Raw genomic sequence first — 22,824 nt, 5'->3', positions numbered from 1 at the left:
ATACTACTTTCCAGTTTTCTCAGAAATTTTTGGCAAACAGGGAGTCCTTTCAGCCTAGGAACTGGAATCTCTGGGTTTACTGAACACTGTGCCACTATTTGCTCCTTTATGTTTAAAAATCAGTATGAAATTGTTTTAAAAGTGCTACTTCACAGTATTGTTTGAGATCTGGTAATGATAAAGCCCCTTCCTACATATTTTTAATAATTCTCCTTGAGATTTGGGGCCTTTTATTCTTTTTCACAAACTCCATTATTATTTTTCCTAGATCTATGAAATTTCTTTGATTGGTACAGCACTGAATAAATTAATGTCATCATTATTTTCATTTTTCTTATGTTAGCATAACTTATCCATAAGCAATTGATTTTTCTACAATTATTTACATTTTTTGCAAATAAATCTATTAGAACAGGTTTCCTGAAAAACATGAGAGATATACTCCCAAATGTTTTATAATTTCTAAAATTATTTTCAATGGAATTTCTCTTTCTAGATCTATCTGCTGGATTTTGTTGGTGATATATAGGAATTCTGATGATAATATATAGATTTATATCTGAAACTTTGTTGAAGTTATTGAGTTAGTTTTTAGTTGATTCTTTAGGCTTCTTTAAGTACACCACTATATCATCAGCAAAAAATATTGTAATTTTGTTTCTATGTCTATGTTCTCTCATTTTTTAAATGTTGTCATTGTTATAACTAGTACTTCTAATATTAGATTAACTAGTAATGTTGATAATGGGCATTCTAACTTTACTTATGATGGTTACTCTTGGATTTAGCTAAATGTTATTTACTATGTTAAGAAAATATCTACTTATTCCTATGATTTCTAGAGTTTTTTTTTAAATGGAAATGAGGGTTGGATTTTGTCCAAAGTCTTTTCAGCATCTATTGATAAAATAGTTTGTTTTTTTTTTAATTTCTGTTACTAGCATGGCTTGCTGTATTAATAGTCTTCTTTATGTGTTCAATTCTATTCATGGCATAAACCCAAACTAATCAATCTTCAAACTTTTTCTTACATATTGTTATAATCTGCTTGATAATATTGTGTCAGTATTTATTGAGGATATTGGTATATAATTTTTTTCTGCTTTTTCTTTCTCTAATTTAGGAATCAAGATTATATTCATATCATAGAAATAAATTGGGAGGGTTACCCAACTGTTTGAATGTATTTTATTTTTTCTCAATTACATATAAAAAAAATTTTAACACTAATTTTCTAAAATTTTTATTTTCAAATTCTCTCTCCCCTCTTCTACTCCTTAAAAGGGTAATCAATTTGATAGGTTTATCCAATTATTATTTTAAAAAATTATATTTTAAACTCTTACCTTCCATTTTAGAATCAATACTAAATATTGGTTCCAAGGCAGAAGAGTTGTAACAATTAGGTAATTAGGATTAAATGACTTGCCCAGGGTCACACAGCAAGGAAGTGTCTGGGGTCAGATTTGAACCCAGGACCTCTTCTCTATAGACTTGGCTCTCTATCCCCTGAGCCACCTAGCTGCCCCACATGATTTGTTTTTAATGAAATCATGCTGACTTCTTGTGATCATCGTTTCCAATGCAATTTTATAAATATTTGTTTAACATCTCTAAAATTAAGTCAGGAATGAAGATTGAGTTTACTAAATAGTGGTTTGCAGCTACCATTTTCTTGTTGTTCTGTCATTTTAGTCATGTCAGACCCTTTGTGACCCCATTTGGGATTTTCTTGGCAAGCATACCGGAGTGATTTGCCATTTCTTTCTCCAGTTTTCACTTTGCCTTTTATGGAAAATTAGAATATCTGCCCTTTTTTTTGTCTGTGGTGCTTCTCCCATCCTCCAAAATCTTTGATAATGTCTCAGCCGTTTGTCTTACCAGTCTTTCATTTGGGAAATGTAAAATTAAAACTAACATCCAATAACTCCAAGTATTATATTTTATAAGATTTATTAATAATCACTTGAAGTAGAGGAAATAGAAAGAACCTGAGTAAAGAGTTTTCCCCACCTCAATAGCAGGAGAAGCGCATGGAGGGGGCGGAGTTACAGAAACTTATCTGGAAAGGACATATCAGGAGGATGAAAGTGGAATTCTGGGAAATGGAGTCCTGGTGTAAAAAATTCTCATTACACTGGAGAAAGGGAAGGGAAATAAACAATCATTTATTAAACACCTACTATGTACCCATACTAAGCACTTTATAAATATTATCCCATTTGATCAATACCAAAGAGGTAGTCCATCTGGGCCACATGACTTGAGTTTATTAAAGAAAGTAGGTGGTCCCTTCTTATGTCCTTGTTATTTATAAATTTCTCTATTTCCAAAATACATAAATGAATGAATAAATGAATGAATGAATTAATTAATTAAAATAAATTTCTCTATTTCCATTATCTATAAAAAGAGGATAATAATAGCGCCTACCTCACAAGGTTGTCATGAGATCCTAATAAGATTAATGTATGTAAAGCACTTGGCAAATCTAAAGGGACTCTATAAATGTGAGCTATTAATAACATTATTTCTATTTTATTTACCCCTGTTTATATTATTTATCCCCATTTTACAGATGGGAATATTGAGAATCAGAATGGATACTTGTCTTTGACCATGGTCACAAAACTAGCAAGTGGCAGTAAAAGTATTTGAACCCAGGGCTTCCCAAGTACAACTCTCTTTACACCTCAGAGGAGGGCATGAAGGTCTAAACCAGTCAGACAATTCCCTTGGAGAGAGAGTTCAGTACTTAAAACCTCTGTGATCTAATACATGTAGGTATTCCCCTCTGAAGCCCACCATGCCCAGCTTGGCCCCAAGGCTACTTAAACTTGTAGTGTGCCATCCTGAACTTGACTAAGCAGTCGGCACTTGCGAGGGACTTGCGCAAAGTCTTTGGAGCTTGTGAGGATCTGGCAAAACCTGCTCTCCCCTGGCATAATTTCAGGGTCACCATGACACCACAATAAGACAATAGGAGAGGACGGTACTGGAAGGATTTTCTCACGGGATGAAAGAATGAAACTGGCAGCGGCAGAGTGGATGGAAATGAGGAACAGAGCAGGCGTCCAACCCTCGATGCCTACTTTTCATGACCCAAATTAAGAATTGTCTTGGCAAAAATACGGAACTAGCTTGCCATTTTGTTTTCAGTTCATTTTACAGAGGAGGAAACTGAGACAAACAGGGTGAAGTGACTTGTCAAGGGTCACCCAGCAAGCAAGGGTCTGAGGCCAGATTTTAACTTCTATCTTCCTGATTCCAGGCTGGGTGCTCTATCCACTGTGCCACCCAGCTGCCCCTGTGCCACCCACACTACTCTGTAAGCATGTTAACTTGGAAGCTCTACCCAAAAGTCTTGGTTAGTCTTGCCCGAAGGCTTTTAAGACACCTGAAATTACTGAAGTTTGGGAGAGTCCCTGCTCCAATTAAAAGGGATGGATTCTTAGAATTTCAAGGCTGGGAACAGACCTACAGAATCAGCAATATAGGATGATAATGCAGATAGGGAAAAGAAATTGATGATGGTGTTCTTTTTGAATTTTCAGAGGAAGCTCAGACCAAAGATTTTCTAATTCTTTGGTTCAAGCTAAAATAGAACAAGGAGGGGCAGCTGAGTGACTCAGTGGATTGAGAGTCAGGTCTAGAGATGGGAGGTCCTGGGTTCAAATCTGGCCTCAGAAACTTCCTAGCTTTGTGACCCTGGACAAGTCACTTAACCCCCATTGTCTAGCCCTTACCACTCTTCGCCTTGTAACTAATACATAGTATTGATTCCAAGATGGAAGGTAAGGGTTTTTTTAAAAAATGAATTAAAATATATATATATATATATATATATATATATATATATATATATATATATATATATATATCAAGGAAAGGAACTTTTTTTTCACACCCAAGACCTTTGGGGGGGATCCACAGGCAGCATCTTCTGCCTTGTAACTAATACACAATATTGATTCCAAGATGGAAGGTAAGGGTTTTTTTAAAACCCTTTTTTAAAAAATGAATTAAAAATATAAATATATATATATAACAAGGAAAGGAACTTTTTTTTCACACCCAAGACCTTTGGGGGGATCCACAGGCAGCACAGTCTTTCTTGGAAGCTTCCAGAAGGAAAACCCAGCATCTTGTAATAGAGAAATGTAAAGATTAAAATTAATATACAATTACTATATTTTATAAAGTTTTATTAACAATTTATGTTAAATAATTATTAATAATTACTAATATTAATAATAACTAAAGTAACTACTTAAAACCCAGCCTGGTTACGGGAGAAGAGAGAAAGAGGGAGGAGATACAGAACTTATTTAACAATAAAGGGACCACGCAAATGTGGATGGGCACAGGAAAAGGGATGCTGGGAGATACAGAAGGAACTCTGGGGAACGTCATTCAAAAGTTCAAGATTTTCCAACTATACAGAAATAAGGTGGCCCCAGCTGGAAGCAGAAGTTTGCAATGGTGTCAGATACTTGGGAGGTCCAGCACTGAACCTGTTATATGCTCCTGCAAGGTCATTCCCCCGGTACTGGAGTTCTTTTTTTTTTTTTTTTGACTGTCAGGAGAGGACTTTACTGAAGAATTCACACATTGGGACTTCCAAGAATAAAACTACAAAAATATTATCATTAAAATAATGCCAGAAAAACATTTCTTCTTTTTTTAACTTCACAAAACATCTGTAGTTGACATTCTGCAAATGATACTTTCTAGTTACGTCCCAGTCTTGTCTTCTTTGGGAGTCAGTTTGCTTGTCTATTTTAGTCTGATCATGTCTGTTATTTCTGGAAGCTTGTCAAAGGAGACCTGGTGAGCATCCACCTGAGATACCAGGTCTTCCAGATTCATTCGCTTTTCTCCTTCTTCCATGTACACGATTAAAACGGAGGTGTTGTTGTCCGAGATGCCAAATTTCCTCAATGCCTCTGAGATGCTGTTGTTGGGGGAGAGGGTGAAAATTATTTCGTTGTACAGAGTTCTTGTCTTCATTTTCCCAAACTTGTGGAAGTGGACGGCTTTGTTTGCTGCCACAAGTAACTGGAATGGATCCACCACTACTGTTGCACGTCAATGATGCTATCTTCCATGGCCTTTTTTCTCAAATCTCCAGGATTTTTTACATCACGAAACAAGAGAACAGTTACCATGCACTCAGGAAACAGATCCAGTTAATAGGTTAATTGCATTTTCCAATAGCTCCAACTTGTCCCCTACCGATGATACTGAAGTTTTTAAACCAGCTGCAAAGATTCTGAAGGCTAATCCAGCCTCAGACACCAATGGTGTGACCCTGGACAAGTCATATACTTCTGGTTACCTCAGTTTCCTTATCTGTAAAATGAGTTGGAGAAGGAAATGGCAAACCATTCTAGTATCTTCACCAAGAAAACCCCAAATGGGGTCATGAAGAGTCGGATACAAATGAAAAACAACTGAACAATGAATGATGCTCTAGGCACTGTGCTAAGTACTTGGGGTTACAAAGAAAAAACCTGCCCCTTTTCTGAAGGAACTCATGGGAGAGACAAAGTGTGAACAATTACTTACAGACAAGACATAGACAGAATAAATTGGAGATAATCTCAGAAGGGAAGGCAATAAGATTAAAGAGAACTAGAAAGGCTTCTTATAGAAGAGGTGTTAGACTTGGAGAAATCCAAGAGATGGAGAGGCAGGAAGGAGGAGGGAAGGGGAAGAATAAGAAGAAATTTCTTGTTGTTCAGTCATGTCTGCTTTCTGGACTAGTTTTTCATTTCCTTCTCCAGTTCATTTTACAGATGAGGAAACTGAAGCAAACAGGGGTAAATGACTTGCCCAGGGTCATACAACTAGAAAATATCTGAGACCCAAATTTGAACACAGGAAGATAAGCCTTCCTGACTCCAGGTCCAGCACTTTATCCACTGCCCAAGAAGTAAGAAGATTCCATGTTAATCCCATTTTTTGCAAGTCTTCTCTCCTGGTCCCCTTTAATGCTATTGTCTTCTCCCTATTGTTATCTCCCACTTATCTTGTATACATCTTGTTCATAAGTAGTTGTCTTATTGTCGTCTCCTTTAGATGGAGAACTCCTTGAGTACAGGGATGGGACTATTTTTGCCTTTTTTTTTTTAATCCTCAGCACCTAGCACATTGCTTGGCACATTGTAAAGGCTTGAAGATGATTTCAGTTGTTACAGATATGATACCCTCCTCTAAGTAAAACCAATATTAAAATTTTTCCTCCATTGCCAGAAAGACTAAAGGTGATTAAGAATCTGTTATACAGCTAATGCTCACACTGTGCTAAATAATTGGCATGTTTTATTTGTCTATTATATGGAATTCTATTTTACATGACTTCACATATATAATTGATATCATATTGTTTATCAACTCGATGTTGAGGAAAGTCTAGAGAGAGGGAGAGAATTTGGAACTCACATTTAAAAAATAAATGATAAAATAAAATAAAGTATATATATGTACATATATATATATAGTATTTTTAAAAATAAGTAATTAGCATGCTTTAAACTAATGGCCCTCAGATCTATCCACATTCCTCCTTTGTTTCTTTAGGGGAGTTCCCTTAGTCAAAAAATTAGGAGTATAGTCATAATTTCTCTGAAACACCAGTTTGGAAAATTATAAACATGTAGGGAGAGATTTGGCAGCTGTTTTAGTTTACCTTTACATCTATCTCTAGTTAACCACTGGCCTTTTTGTGGTTGATGCAAAATTCTGACTGTTTGGGTAAGCAACAGAATATATTACAGCATGTGTTGCTTGCTAGGCAATTGAATGGAAGGTAGGGGAGGGATCGACTTTTTCTTGGAACTTTCCTGTGTGTTTGAGGAAGCAGGGATGACTGGTGACCTCAGTCTGAGTCTTCTGCTTTGAAATGCCTTTTGGGGCTAATGACTCTCCTCCATAGATGCTTTCTTTTGTGTCATAGTTCTTTCCTTCTTTTTGTTTCTCATTTCACTGCTTGCCTCTGGGCTACTGGTTATTTCCAGCTCAGCCTTGGATGTCCCCATTCCTCCTACACTGACCCTCAAAATCTCAAACCACTCAGTTTTAACATTGGCCTCCTATCAAAGACCTGCTGAATATTCTGTCAAGATCACGCCTGTTCAATCAAGAACTTTTCTCACTGAAAGTCTTTTATCAGTCAGCTGAGATTTGTTCTCACTTTGTCAAGGCAAAAGGGCATTTAATCACTTATCCTAAGTGCAGCAGGGTGGCCAATGATTGACTCAAATACTCCACCTGTGTGCCTGTGCATTAACTAATTTGTACAAATTAAAATCAAGTTTTAACTTTGTCTCTAGGTTCAATTTTGATAAGCAATGAATAGCTTCTGAATCTAAAAACATAGTCAGGGAGGACCAAGCAATAACAGTCAGTCACAAAAGGCTTCCTTAGGATGACCTGGCAAAGGCTGCCTTGGATTATTTTCTGTCTGAATCTCAACATACACTATTTGTTCCAATGAGAGTGTTTTTTTTTATTCTAATGGATAAATTTTACTTAAAAGAAACTTATTCACCCACTCCTTTTTTTTCATAGATAGCACAACAAGAATATGCTAAAGACCATTATTTCTCTTCCTTCAAGCCTCCTCACTAAGCTTACCAAATTCCCTAAGATAATGCTTATCAGTTCCTCCTATAACATTTTAAAAATAACCCTTACCTTCTGTTTTACCATCCTTTGAGTTCCATCCAGTGGTCTCTCAGAGGGTGAGGGCATGCTCCATCTAGATGAGACAATCCAGTCAAGTAATGGAGATGAAGCCCTATGTACTCAGTCCCACATACTTAGGCATCACATACATTCTGCCATAGCATGGAGGATTGTTTTTTATATAGGTTAGTGATTACATACTTCTTTTGCACACAATCAATTTTCAAATATATGTTTCCATAGAACTTTAGCTTAAGGAGATAGTCAATGAAACATTGTTGCTATAGATGAATGACATAAACAAGGTGATCTAGAGGTTAGTTCTCCCTGACCTAAGAGAATCATTGTTACTTTTGGTCAGCTTTCACAATCAATCATAATTACTTAGGAGATGGATAACAAAACATTTTGTAACTAGGCACAAGGTTAGAAGGTAATTTGATAAAGACCAGATTTGGGGTTTTCTTCAATTTACAAGTTCTATTTTTCTTATGTTACTTTAAAGCACCTGGCAATGTTGCCTGGTTCCTGTCTGCAGTGGAGTGTGTCTTGAAGGTGATTGATGTTCTTGGTTTGCCTGGCTTGTAATGGGAGTGAATGTAATTCTGTGGAGAGGGAAAGGAGAGGGGTAATGGTTAATGATCTTTAGTTAATTCTGTGAATGTAATCTTTTAGGGTAATAATCTGGGGGGAGTAAAGTGCAATATGTGTGTTAACCCTATAAGTCTTTGCTCTCATATTATTTCTCCTATATTGGAGATCATAATCATAACAAGTCCATTAGTAAGGGAAGTTGGAGAGAGAGAAGTCACAAAGGGGGATCAGTGGGGGCCTCATTATCAGGGGGCTGCCTTGCAGCTCCCATCTGCCAAACTGTGACTTTGTCAGCCAGTGGGGATTTGTTAACTCCCCACAAGCATCAGTTCTAAGACAGAACAATGGCAAGGGATAGGCAATCAGAGTTAAGTGACTTTCCCCAAGGTAACATAGCTAGGAAGTGTCTGAAGCCCAATTTCAACCCAGATCCTCCTGACTCCTGGTCTGGCACTCTATCCACTGTGCTACCTGGCTGCCCATCTCCATCAACTTTTGATAACTTTGCATCTAAAAGGAGGGTAGATCTCATCAGTTCCACCTTGTGAGTTGCAACATCTTTCCTCCCTTACAGAAGAGATCATCAAAAGTGTTTTGGTTTTTTATAAGTGGTCACGGCACTTCAATGAGCCATGAATCACCAACAATAATCCTTCTAGTGAGATAATCAACAGGACTTACCATTTCCCTTATTACTGCATCTTAAAGTCCACTGGGTTTTCCCATCTTCACTACTGCTCTGCTCTCTAGACCTCCACCAGACACTATCATGTTGATGCACCATAAAGACCCCTTTGTCATTGGTCCAAGAGTTACTAGACTGAATTAAGGTCAGATTGATTACTACAGTCAAATTTGTTAAGATTACTGAACTGAAAATGTCAGATGCCATGTTTAATTTGACAAGCTCTCTTATTCTATGTTTGTGGGCGTAGAGAATTATTTATTAATTAAGAGTTCATTAGAAAATAGAGTTAAGTAGCATAAGTTATTGATAGATGCATAACAAGTTAGGTTTCTTTAAAAAATCTGAATGGAATCTCAGATGGATTTATGAGTAAGAGAGAGTTTTTCCTGGAGTGCTTTGAGAGACAGTTACCCAACTGACTTTCACTTTTGGGGTTGACCTTATTCTGAAAGGAGGCCCAAAGAGCTTCTCAGCAAGATTGGGAAAATCTCAGTGTTTTTCACATCTAAAGATCCATCTAAAAGACCTGAAAGTGAAGGAGATTGTTGGGTGAAACAAAGGTGCAAGTCCCAGCAGGTTTGCTGTGTGAGTGGAGAGAGGCCATGGAGATTCAAAGCTGTTTTGTTCATTTCTACACCAAGGAAGAGAGAGAGATCTAATTTATTTCTCTTGGGTATAATTTAGATTAGGGTAGATAGATGAAGGTTTTTGGGGATTTCGATAAAATAGGAAGAGAGAGTAGCCTCAATTCTGTTTGGGGAAGAAGATCTTTGCAGATCAGATTTTGAATGATTAGAATAAGAATTATTAGCTTAGGGTCTTATATATTATAAGAATTTCCTTTCCACTTGTTTCCTTTTACTATCCCTTTCATTAGTTTTTTTTTTACCTATAATAAAAAAATATATTTTTATATAACTGGCTGAGCCCAAATTCTTAGGCTGCTCTGAGAAACCATTTTTCTCAAACAGTCAGACCAACAGCCTGTCCACACAGGATAAAATTATTGGTATTACCATACGATAACAATAATCAATAAGGTTTAGAAAACTCTTATAACATGGGTAAGATGGTAGGAGAGATATAGACAAGACAATATGGTAGATCTAAAACTAGTTGAATGACTAGTAGTATTAGGGTAGCTAGGTGGTGTGGTAGATAGAACATCAGACCTGGAGTCAGGGAAACCCAAGTTCAAATCCAGCCTCAGATACTTATTAGTCATGTGACTCTGGGTAAGTCCCTTAACCCATTTCCATCATCTGTAAAATGAACTTGAGAGGGAAATAGCCAACCACTTCAATATCTTTGCCAAGAAAACCCCAAATGGGGTCTCAAAAAGTCTGAAACAACTGAATAGCAACAATGGTTCTGTGTCACCTCTCTGTCCTTGGCTTTATGTTGTTTAATGTTTTCATCAATGACCTGGATAAATGAAATACTTTTCAAAATTACAGATAGAACTGAGTGATCATTAATGTGCTAGAAAAAAAGAGTTGGGATCCAAAAAGATCATGAATAAGAAAAAATTGGGAAAGGTGAAATTTCATCAGGGATTTGACTGATGTGCTCTGGTGCCTCATCATGGTAGGAAGATGGTCCCTTTTTGAAAAGCTATACTAGTGGAACACAAGCTCTGGCAGATGCTACTGAGTCAGAAAGACTTCACAGGGCCCCATGAGAAACTGTAGGTCTATTATTACAATTAAAATTATCTTGAAAGACTGATTTGGGGATAAAAATATCAATTTATTGAATATATTCATTTATTGGTTCAGCCAGCATGATAACCAATAAAGTGATCCATAGGTCAATGGCCTTCTCAAATGTCCACACACCCCAAATCCTGGTCATGCAGCCTTTAAAAAAAGAGAATTTTTGGAGTTCATTATTCAGCTCCTTCCTTGAATATTCCAAGACATCTCTAATTGGTGAATACCAAATTAGGAGGTGGTCCATCAAACCCTCAGCCCTTCCCCACACTGACAGATGGGCAGTGAAGGCACATGTACATGGAAAAGAATCCTTAGAGGCAGCTAAGTGGCTCAATGGATAGAACATCAAGCTCAGAGATGAGAGGTCCTGGGTTCAAATTTGACCTCAGACACTTTCTATCTGTGTGACCCTGGGCAAGTCACTTAACCCCCATTACCTTGCCCTTAATCCCTTCTGCCTTAGAATCAACCCGTAGTATTCATTCTAAGATGGAAAGTAAGAATTGTTTTTTAAAACCGTTATCTTCTGTCTTGGAGTTAATATTGTGTATTGGCTCCAAGACAGAAGAGTGGTAAGGGCTAGGCAATAGGGGTTAAGTGATTTGCCCAGGGTCACACAGCTGGGAAGTGTCTGAGGCCAGATTTGAACCTAGGACCTCCTGTCTCTAGGCTTGGCTCTCAATCCACTGAACCACCCAGCTACCCTCAAGATTTTTTTTTAAAGAAAGGAAATAAAAATATCCTTGTTTCCTTCATTTAATAACCAAATTCTGTTAAAAGAGAAGGTATTCTTTGGGATTTCTAAGGACAAAGGAAATGCAAAAAAAAAAATCAATAACCTGGATGGAATCTCTGACCCAGATCCTAGACACAGGAATAGTCATTCTCCCTAATACACAAGAATTGAAGTCTTTCTCCCCCAGGGACCCGATATAATATTTAATACAATATATGAAAAATAAATTCTCACACTGTTATCTCTGGACCAACCTGGCTAAGTGTACAGAGGCTCTTTAACAGAGAGACCAGAAGGTGATGAATTTCTTATTCACACCTATTAAGTTGTAGAGCAATGATAATCTTCACCCACTGGGGAAGTGCATTCGGTGATGAAATTATCAGTCCTGAAGGCAACGAAGTGCCTCAGTGGACTGAGAGTCAGACCTAGAGATCAGACGTCCTGGGTTCAGATCTGGCCTCAGACACCCCCTAACTTTGTGACTCTGGGCAAGGCACTTGACCTCCATTGCCTAGCCCTTACCACTCTTCTCTGCCTTAGAACTAATATTGGTCCTAAGATGGAAAGTAATGGTTTAAAAAAAGATCACTCCTTAAAACATTTTTTAAAAAGTAAATTTCTATATTTGGGTTCAAATAAAGCCCCTTGGTATGAATTTTAAGTTGAGACCACTAACCTTTGTACAGTTTAATGATCTAATCTAATCAATAGCCTTCGAGCTCAGTTTTTGACTTGTCCTTGTGTTGGAGGACACTCCTATATAAATATTTGTAGATAAATATTTGCTTGCGTGTTTTCCTGAATGCACTTTAAATTCCATGAAGGTGAGCGAATGAGTCTTCACAGCCTGGTTGCACTGGGCATAATAGAGAGCTGAGTGCTTTGATCTTAGTAAATTCTGGTTAACAAGGATAAAAGGGTTATATTTAATAAAAGTAGTGCAACAGATTAAAAGCATTGGATGTGGACTCAGGAACACCCCAAACTGGAGGAATCCAGCTGTGGAGTCCTGGGCAGGTCACTTAACATCTCTTAATCTCAGTTTCCTCATCTATAAAATGGGGACAATAATAGCGTCTGCCTCACAGGGTTGTTGGGAGGACCAAAAGAGATGAATACGTGGAAAGAGCTTTGCAAATCCTAAAGCAGTAGATAAATGCTGGCTATTGATATTGTTCAAAGATTCAAGGAGGGAAGAACCATTAAGACTTCTGTTTATAATTCTGTTTTATTTAATCATCAAGCAAAACACACTTCTACACTGATCATTGTTGTAAGAGGACCAAAATTCCAAAATAAAACCATAATAAACCGATGTGAAAGAGTGTGCTTTGGTGTGCATTCATCCAACTCCCACAGTTCTTTCTCTGAAGGGGGAGAGCATTCCCCATCCTAAGTCTTTCAGGATTGTCCCAGATCGTTGCATGGCTGAGAGTAGCCAAGTTTTCCCAGTTGATCATGGTACCATATTGCCAGTACTGTGTACCATGTCCTCCTGGTTCTTCTTATTTCGCTCTGCATCAGTTCATGCAGATCTTTCCAGCTTTTTCTGAAATCATCTTGCTTATAATTTCTATTAGCTCAATAGTATTCTATCATCAATGTGTACCACAATCTGTTCAGCTGTTCCCCAATTGATGGCCATCCCCTCCATTTCCAATTCTTTGCCACCACAGAAAGAACTGTAGAGCCCTCTTTTTAAGGGAAACCATTTATGAGATTAAACTAGACTAGACTTTGGTTACTTATCAGTAGGTCAAATCATTCAAAGAAAAGCTCCATCAGCTTACCCTTCCAGAACCATGAATCACTTTCCTGCCATGATAAGGCATTAGATGAGGTTATTAGTGGAGTCTTCTATTAAATACCATTTTATTAAAGGAAGCCAAATATGTTGGGAGATCTCGTTTCTCACCCTGGCTCTGCTACCACCTAGCTGGAATATTTAATTTTTCCCAGATGTTAGTGCACATGGGCATATGTACAGTACACACACCCCATCCCCAACTACCTTGTTTATTTTCTAGACATCCATCTGTTCTGTTACATGTGTGAGTTGTACATCTATTAGCTGGGTAGCTAGGTGGCCCTGAGTATAGAGTGGTGGTCCTAGAGTCAGGAAGAACGGTGTCCCAATCCAGTCCCAGGTTGTGTGTACTGAGTGACCCTGGGCAAGTCATTTTCATTCAACTGTATGCCTCAGTTTCCTCAGCTGTAAAATAGGGATAATAATAGCATTTACTTCCCATCATGGCTGTGAGGATCAAATGAGATAATATTTGTAGAGTGTTCAGCACAGTGTCTGGCACAAAGTAGGCACTTAAGAAATATTTATTGCCTTTCTTTCCTTCTTCCTGCCCTCCTGAGAAGCTAAGCTTCTTGAGAAGAGGGACTGTTTCATTGTTTTCTCTGTGTCCCTTACATATCCCTAGCATTTAACATACAGTGCTTGGCACATTGGAACAGGAATAGGGTTTGAAGCCATGGTTTCTTTGGTGTAGGGCAATGGTTTCAAACTCAAATAGAGCATGACCACAGAACCATACATAAGGATCCTGGGATTGTCTTAGGAAGCCACATATTAGCACATTTATGTTCTATTGTGTATTTATTTATTTTGTTAAATATTTCCCAGTTACATTAAGAACAAATTTTCCAATTCTTACCTCCACTGGAAGACCCAAGTCTTGCTCTTACCTGCTTCCTTTCATTGCTGAAATCATGGCTCTTTGTCTCTAAACTTAGTTCAAGAGGGTCAGAGCCAAGATGGCAGCTTAGTAGTGGTGGAAGCCTAAATTTCTCTGACTATCCTTCTAAACCAATCTTTAAAAATATCTCAAGGGGGCAGAGGGGTAGCTCAGTGGATTGAAAGCCAGGCCTAGAGACAGGAGGTCCTGGGTTCAAATATGACCTCAGATACTTCCCAGCTGTGTGACCCTGGGCAAGTCACTTAACTCCTATTGCCCAGTCCTTACCACTCTTCTGCCTTGGAGCCAATACATAGTATTGATTCTAAGATGGAAGATAAGTGTTTTAAAAAACCCATCTCAGAAGGACAAGGTTCTACTTTCCTGCTAATCATTAAACTTTTCTTGCCTAAAGGAATTTTTGCTGGCCTTGGAGACTAGCCACCAAGCTATCCTCCAAGGTTGTCTGGCTTCCTGGGCAAAGTCTGGGCTACTATCTTACCCTTGAATATCAGCAAGGAGCCTTTCTTAGTCCCAGAGATAAGGTGGGAGAACCATTGCTAGTTCCATGAGCCAAAATCCAGCCAGTCATTTTATATTCATTCCCTTCCTGTGCTCTCTCTCTCTCCCTCTCTTCTGCCGTGTTCAGCTTTAAAAGACCCTATGCTGTAAGGGGAGGTGGGCAGTGCAATTCTTCAGCTTTAGGCTGTCCCTGTGCAGGTTAAGTCCCTAATAAGGAAGCCTAGTTTGCCTCTGGGATCTGGTCTGCCTCAGTTTATAATCCTTACACTAATTTTAACACAAGATACCCAAGCATGGTAGAAGCCTTCCTGCAACTATATGGGATGGAACGTTCTCTGCAACTTAGTAGGCATTTTATATATACAGACTGACCAAAGTAACCAGCTCCTGAACACTGGAGTTTACACTATTTCATTTTTGGGTGGACAAATGATCCTGGCTCCCTTTTACCAATGCATCAACTAAGATCATCAGATTCCAGGGGCTTTTGAAGATCCCAGTCAAGGGGGCAGCTAGATAGCTCTGTGGATTGAGAGTTAGGAAATCTGGCCTCAGATACTTCCCAGCTGTGTGACCCTGGGCAAGTCACTTAACCCCCATTGCCTAGCCCTTACCACTCTTCTGCCTTAGAACCAATACCCAGTATTCCAAGATGGAAGGTAAGGGTTTAAAAAAAAGATCCCAGTCAAGAAGAAGTTGGGTCAGGATGTACCCAGGACAGCATTCTTTTGGGTCCCAGGGCATTTCTGCTTTCCCTACACATCCCTGCCGTTGCTAGGCATCCTGACTTTTGTCCTGCCATTGGACTTCAATGAGTCAGGAAGAGAGAAGCTAATGACTTTAGGTAATTCTGCCCAAACTTAAATCTAATACAAACAAGTCAAGGCATCACTCCATGATGTCCTTGGTCCTCTCTGAAAACAAAGGATAAACAACGGCTAGATGAAAAAAGACTAGTTAGACCAGAATCTCATTATACTCTTGGGCTAATGATATCTATAGAGATGGCTAGGGAGATACCTTTCAGGATTCTTTCAAAATATGTGTCGATTGATTCTCAGACAAGCTCTTCACCTCCACAAATAAGCATATAACCTCATCAGTAAAAAAATTCCTAAATGAAATCCAAAGTGACTACACAGAAAATATGCTAGAAGTCTGGAACTTTGGTGTATCCCAGAAATTATCCCACCAAGAACATGAGATCCAAATCGTCCAGTCCAAAAGGAAATATTGGCTCTAAATAGCTAAAATGCTTATATATGGAGGGATGTTGGTAACCAGGTTCAAGGCTTTAGAGGAAAGGTATCCAACCTGAACCTAGTCAGGATGAAGTCCACAACACTTCAGAGGATGACCCAAATTTGAATAAAATGTAATTGGAAGATGTTTAAGAAAACAAAATTTAAAAATAGTAAAACATAAATAATGTCAATGTGGCTTTCCAAGACAATTTATAGCTGGCTGCAAGAATCCTTGTATACTTTAACGGTCCCCATTTCTATTTGAGTTTGACACCACTACCTTAGAGCATGGTCAGATCTGCTCTTCCTAGTGGATTATAGAGAACATGCGCAAATGTTCCCTGTCCACTTCTAACCCAACACATAGAATATCAAGGAGATGCATGGAACTTTGGGGAGCCAGTTTTTGGTATGGGTGATGAATGGTTGGTACATTGTAAAAAGTCCTCTGATTGACTGTGGGTCAGTAAGAATAGATGGCTGAGGAAGTACTGAGCCAGAACTGAGTTTGAATACAAATGGGACAATGCACCTATCTCTAACTTTTCCTTCCTGGAGTAAACCATGTAAGGATAATTTTAGGGTTGTGACCTAATCTAAATTAATTTGGTTGCCAGAGAAAATCCCAAATAAAATACCCAAGTCAGTTTGGAAATTTATGGTGATTTTAATTAATATAGAAGGAAGGAATTAAGGAGATGAGAGAGAAAGAGGGTATAGGATTTCTCCCGCCTGGCCTGTGCCAGGGGGAGTTCAAAAGTCTCTGCCATGAGGTCTTTGAAGAAGATTAGAGGCTTTCCTAAGAGGATAGTGTTTGGAAGGTAAAGGAGAAAAGAATCAGCCTAAACTCCGAGAGAGCTCAGTGAAGATGCCTCACTTGAACTAGGCTACTCAGCTTCTCCCAGTATAGTATCAAGGAAAACTCACTGCCAAACCCAGACAATAGCTGCCACCACGCCAAGATGCCGAAATGCTCAGCATGCTGCCACCAGAGCTGCAGAAAAAGAGGCCAGAGAGAGGAAGTGACGTGAAATACATAGACGGTTTTTACATCACTTTCCTGTGTCTCACATGTACCAATGGTAGCTTAAGCTTGACTTAGGACAGACCAGGGATCTGTCAGTTGTTTCTGATTTGTCATTTGCTAGCACATGTCTGTCATAAGTCATCCTCCTAAATACTTAATCCTTAAGTATGGATTTAGACATTCCTGTTTTTGTTAGACTAAGTAGGGTGGAGTAATCTAAAGTTCACAACCATAAAATTCCAGGTGAGGGGAAGGGTGGCTTCCCTAAGTTGATGTGTTCAATGAGCATAGGACACATGTGTTCCTACTATTCAAATTGTATTCCAAGATGTAATCATCCAAGAGAACCCACCAGGAATTCTGCCAGGAGATCCTGAGTTTCTGGTAAGGCCATTAGAAACCCCACTAGCAACTGAAGAAAGCCACAGAGTCATCTGGAGCCGAAGTAGCAGAAGACAGAGGAAATTGCTACAAATTAAAGTACAATAACAGTTTCCAGAGATGGTTGTAGCTTCAGGCATGATGAATTCTTGTGGGAAAGAGAAATATTGGCTATGAATTCTAGAAAGTCATTGATCCTTGGAGTCCAGGAGAATGCTACACCTATAGGCAACCTCATGAAGACTACATATAAGGAGGAAAAGACTTCCAAAGTCAGGAATCATATTGTTGTTCAGTCATTTCAGTCATGTTTGATTCTTCGTGACCCAATTTGGGATTTTCTTGGCAAAGATTCTGAGGCAGTTTGCCATTTCCTTCTCCAGATCATTCTATAGATGAAAAAACGGAGGCAAACTGGGTTAAGTTGCCCAAAGTCAACAACCTAATAAATGTCTGAAGCCAGATTTGAACTCAGAAAGATAAGCCTTCCTTACTGCAACCCTGACATTCTATCCACTGTGCCATCTATCTGCCCTGTCCAGGGCAATAGTCAAGTCAAAAGATACCTGCCTGCCACATGTGCTCTCTATAAGTTTTTGATTACCATTGTACTTTAAGTCTGAACCCTCTCTTCCCAGAGAACTTTTGTGTACAAGAAGATGTTACACTGATTTGAAGGAATTATTTTTCAACAACTACTCTTGCTGTATTTTCCCTCTTTCCTAAATGTGATTGGAGTCCAACCAATTGATTGAAAACAGGGAGCACACCAATGGGGGCTCAGGTGGTATAGTTTTAGAAATCTCAACCCTGAGGTCCAAGGTCACTTCTACAACCTTGAAGAGAGTAGTAGAAGTAGTTGCCCCCTGGGATCTCAATCTGGCCATTTGAGTGAGAATTGGGAAGGAGAACCCAGAGAGTATATATTATATTCATTTTCTGCCACTGATGGAAGGAATTACCCCGCGTTGTCCATAAGTAATGTTTTTTAGGAAGAAACAATGCAGCTAACAGGCCATTTTTCAGAGAAGGAGAAATTGATATTTGAACTTAATGGATAGAGCACAAACCAGGAGTCAGGAAGAGCCAAGTTAAAATCCAGCCTCAAACACTGACCAGCTGTATGACCCTGGACAAATCACTTAACCATGTTTGCCTCAGTTTCCTCATTTGACAAATGAGCTAGAGAAGGAAATGGCAAACCACTCCACTATCTTTGCCAAGAAAACCCCAAATGGGGTCACAAAGAGTCAGTCATGACTGAATAACAACAACTATAACAGACCTAAGTGGTTGTCAAGTCTCTGCTTGGAGACTTGCAAAGAAGGGGAGCGTAATACTTACTGAAGCAGTCCATCCCATTCTGGAATAGTTCTAATTACTCAGAAAGCTTTTCTTGACCTCAAGACTAAATTGATCTCTGCAATTTCCGTGGATTGCTCCTACTTTAGTCTCTAGGGTCTTCGCTTTGGATTTCATGGGGAAGAAGGATCAGAATGAATCTAATCTTTCTTCCACAAGACAGTCCTTCAGAAACTTTTAGACAGCTCTCATGACTCTCTGAGTATGCTTTCCTCCAGGCTAAACCTGGAGGTTCCTTTAGCCAATTCTCACATCACATTGGCTCAAGGCTATTCTTCAGCATTCCTTCAACACTCTTCTCTATATGATGATAAGAGGTAATTAATTTTGTTGCTTCTTTGTTTTACTTGTGTCAGACACTTTGTGGCCTCATTTGGGGTTTTCTTGGCAGAGATACTGTAGTGGTTCATCATTTTCCTTTTCCAGTTCATTGTACAGATGAGGAAACTGAGGCAAACAGAGTTATGTGACTTGCCCACAGTCACCCAGCTAGTAAGTGTCTGAGGCCAGATTTGAACTCAGGAAGATGAGTCTCTCTGACTCCAGGACTGGCACTCTATCCACTGTGCCTCTTAACTGAGGTGTTCAAGTAGGACCAGCATCTCTAGTACGAAGATTTGCCAAAACTTTTTCGGGGATGTTAATCTACCTCAAGTGCCTACCTTTTACTTAACTCTCACTTGGGGCTCCAAGAAGCTGTTACATGCCCAACAGCCTACCCAAATGTGACAGACGGGCTAAACCAGGTTGAGGGTAATCAACCAGCTTCAAACCCTTTGGTGAGTTAGAGGGATGTCTACCCCAAGTATGTAAAGATGTCCCCCAGTGGAATGGATTTGTTCCAAGGGCTATGAAGGTAGCTAAAGTAAGCAGTACTGAATGCTTAGAACTTTGTTAAACATGGAAGATGCCAAGGTCATCCATTGCATCCTGAGTCATCACCAGTCACCCTGACTTTTGTCCTGCACTGGACTTTGATGACTTTGTACAACTCTGCTTCTCTTAAATCTAACTCATGCACAAGTCAAGGTATCCCTCAGTGGGATGCCATTGGTCCTCTTATAAAGGAAGGAAGAACAACAATATGTATGGAGAGCAACCAGAAACTTGGGCCTGAATTAAATTCAGAAATTCCCAGTTTGTATTATGCTCAAAGGAATAATGAACTGGAGGAATTCCATGTGAACTGGAACAACCTCCAGGAATTGATGCAGAGTGAAAGGAGCAGAACCAGGAGAACATTGTACACAGAGACTGATACACTGTGGGACAATCAAATGTAATGGACTTTTCTACTAGCAGCAATGCAATGATCCAAGACAATTCTGAGGGATTTATGAGAAAGAACACCATCTGCATCCAGAGAAAGAACTGTGGGAGCAGAAACACAGAAGAAAAACAACTGCGTGATCACATGGGTCCATGGGGATATGATTAGGGATGTAGACTCTAAATGATCACCCCAGTGCAATTATCAATAATATTTTGAAATAGGTCTTGGTCAATGACACATGTAAAACCCAGTGGAATTGCTTATTGACTACAGGAGAGGGGTGGGAAGAGGGGAGGGAAAGAACATGAATCATGTAACCATGGAAAAATATTCTAAATTAATTAAGTAAACTTAAGGAAAAATATTCTAAATTAATTACTTAAATAAATTTAAAAAAGAAAAGAAATTCCCAGTTTGGGACCTAGGTGGAGGCAAATGAGTCAATACAGGTGTATTACCATGAAAATAACAATAATAACTGCATAGTATTTACAAAATACTTTACTATGTTATTTCATTTGACCTTCAGAAAACCCTGTGAGGTAGGAGCTATGACATGTTATCCCATTTTACAAAAGAAGAAACTGAGGTTGAAAGCAGTTAAATGATATGCTTAAGAATTATAGATCTTAGGCAGCTGGGTAGCTCAGTGGATTGAGAGCCAGACCTAGAGTTGGGAGGTCCTAGGTTCAAATCAAACACTTACTAACTGTGTGACCCTGGGCAAGTGATTTAACCCCCATTGCCTAGCCCTTACCATTCTTATATCTTGGAACCAATACATTGTATTGATTCCAAGATGGAAGGGAAGGGTTTATAAAAAAAAAAACACCAAAAAAACGAATTATAGACCTTACAGCTAAGTATACATCCAAAGCAGAATTTGAACTTGAACCATGCTAACTCTCAGTCATAATTCTAATCTGTTCTGCCATGTAGCTGCCCAAACCCAAACCCAAGTCGATACATAGAAGAAGGACACTTGGGCTACACCAGTGCTTCCTCCCACCCTTCATAAAAGCTGGGCTGGTGGAGAAGGGACCATTCAGTACTTGTTAATTTTTTCTCCTTTTCTTTGGGACCTTCCACTGCATCTGAATTAGCTTCAGCCCTCACTCTAGCAGCCACTGATGCCTCATCCCATACTTGGTCCAAAGACCATTGAATGTCCCGCCCCTTCTTTGTTTATTTCCTGATCAATTTCCCCTCTTCTGGTCAGGAAAGGCCATCACCTCTACCACAAGGGAATATAACTGGACAAAAATGCTGGTCACGCCCCCCAAACCTGGAATTAATTGAGCTCAGCTCCCTTTTCCCTCCCAATGCCTACTCCTAGGCAGATACTGAATTTTTTAAAGTATTTTTTATTATTTAGTATTTTTTAAACACTAAGTATTGATTTCAAGGCAGAAGAGTGGTGAGGGCCAGCTAATAGGGGTTAAGTGACTTACCCAGGGTCACAAAGCTAAGAAGTGTGTGAGGACAGATTTGAACACAGGACCTCTGGTCTATAGGTCTGGCTCTTCATCCATTGAACCACACAGCTGTCCCTAAGTTGCTGGATTCTTTTAAGTTTCATCATTAAGTCCTGATGTTCTGATCTTGCTCTAGATTTCAGGAAGAAAGAGAGCATTTCATGCTCCCAAGGAGCTTGCCTAATTTATCACATAATAAACGATGATTGTGATATTACATTAAAATATATTGACAACTGTGACATGATCACTCAAGTGACTTTCATCATTTTTTAAATTTTATTTAATTGATATATTTAGAGCATTTTTTCAGGATTACAAAAATCATGTTCTTTCCCTCCCATATCCGACACAATTCCTCTGGGTTTTACATGTGAAGTGACTTTCATCTTGATTCCGGAACATGTCTTACCATATGGGTAACCAGGAACCAATCATCTCTACCAGAATGGTAGACTGACTTCAGGAGTTTGGGGATTTGGGCTTTATTTATATCCACCAGAAATGTTCTGGTAAATGTTTAACAGCTGACTCTGGGGAAAAACAAAGAAACAAGCCAAGAACACACTTAAATTTTTTTAATATGGTTTTTTTCCCAATTACATGTAAAAACAATTTCTAACATTTGTTTGTAAAATTTTTGAGCTCCAAATTCTCTCCCTCCCTTCCTCTCCTCCTCCATCATTGAGATGACAAGTAATATGATATAGGTCATATGTGTGCAGTCATATTAGTCATGTTGCAAAAGAAAGACAAAAAAATAAAAGTAAAGTTTAAAAAATGTGTTTGGCTTTGCATTCAGGCTCCAGAAGTCCTTTCTGTGGAGGTAGACAGCATTTTTCATCATAAATCCTTTAGAATTGCAAGAACACGCTTTTCAGTTTAATCTGCCTCATTAATTTTTGTCCATTGCTTTCTTAAGTCTAGACAATCAACAAAACAATAAATCAAAACCCGACTTGCATGTTTCCAAAGTGTACATGTTTCCATTAAAAATTTAACAATTGGCTCTGGTAGTACAACTAGCCATATCCCTGGGGCTTATCCTGTTTTCTATTCAGGAAGAGAATTAAAGCCAGAGCCCGTGTCAAATGCACCAACCAAGGCCAATCAGGCCATTGGAACATCCCAATGTGGGTCAAGTCAGGAAGGATTCCTTTGGCTTCAGGAGTTTGTATGGTGTCACCCACCCCCACCCCTATTGGTTTAATTATTTCTGTTTATCTCCTCTCCTTCTGTGGAAGAAGAGCCAGAGTACAACTTGACTGCCTCAACAATCTCTTCTGGCTTCTCAGTCCCACATTCTTCTCCTTATATCCCACTATGGCTCACAAACTTGACATGTTTCTAAAAATGTGGAATTAAAAATACTCTGGCAGCCACAAATGACTTTTTTGGTGTCTCTGAACTGGCCCCATGTCTATTTAA

The 22,824-nt window shown here is 38.9% G+C and overlaps 1 pseudogene; it reads right to left on the bottom strand.

Moving 5' to 3' along the window:
* Positions 1–4,615: 4,615 nt before the first annotated feature.
* On the bottom strand, positions 4,616–5,207 carry LOC100020432 (EKC/KEOPS complex subunit TPRKB-like; annotated as a pseudogene).
* Positions 5,208–22,824: the final 17,617 nt, after the last annotated feature.

Source organism: Monodelphis domestica, chromosome 1 (assembly GCF_027887165.1).
Source record: "Monodelphis domestica isolate mMonDom1 chromosome 1, mMonDom1.pri, whole genome shotgun sequence".
In the NCBI taxonomy this organism is placed as follows: Eukaryota; Metazoa; Chordata; class Mammalia; order Didelphimorphia; family Didelphidae; genus Monodelphis; species Monodelphis domestica.
The sequence above is the reverse complement of the archived record's forward strand: the minus strand, read 5'-3'. Positions and strand labels throughout refer to the sequence as shown.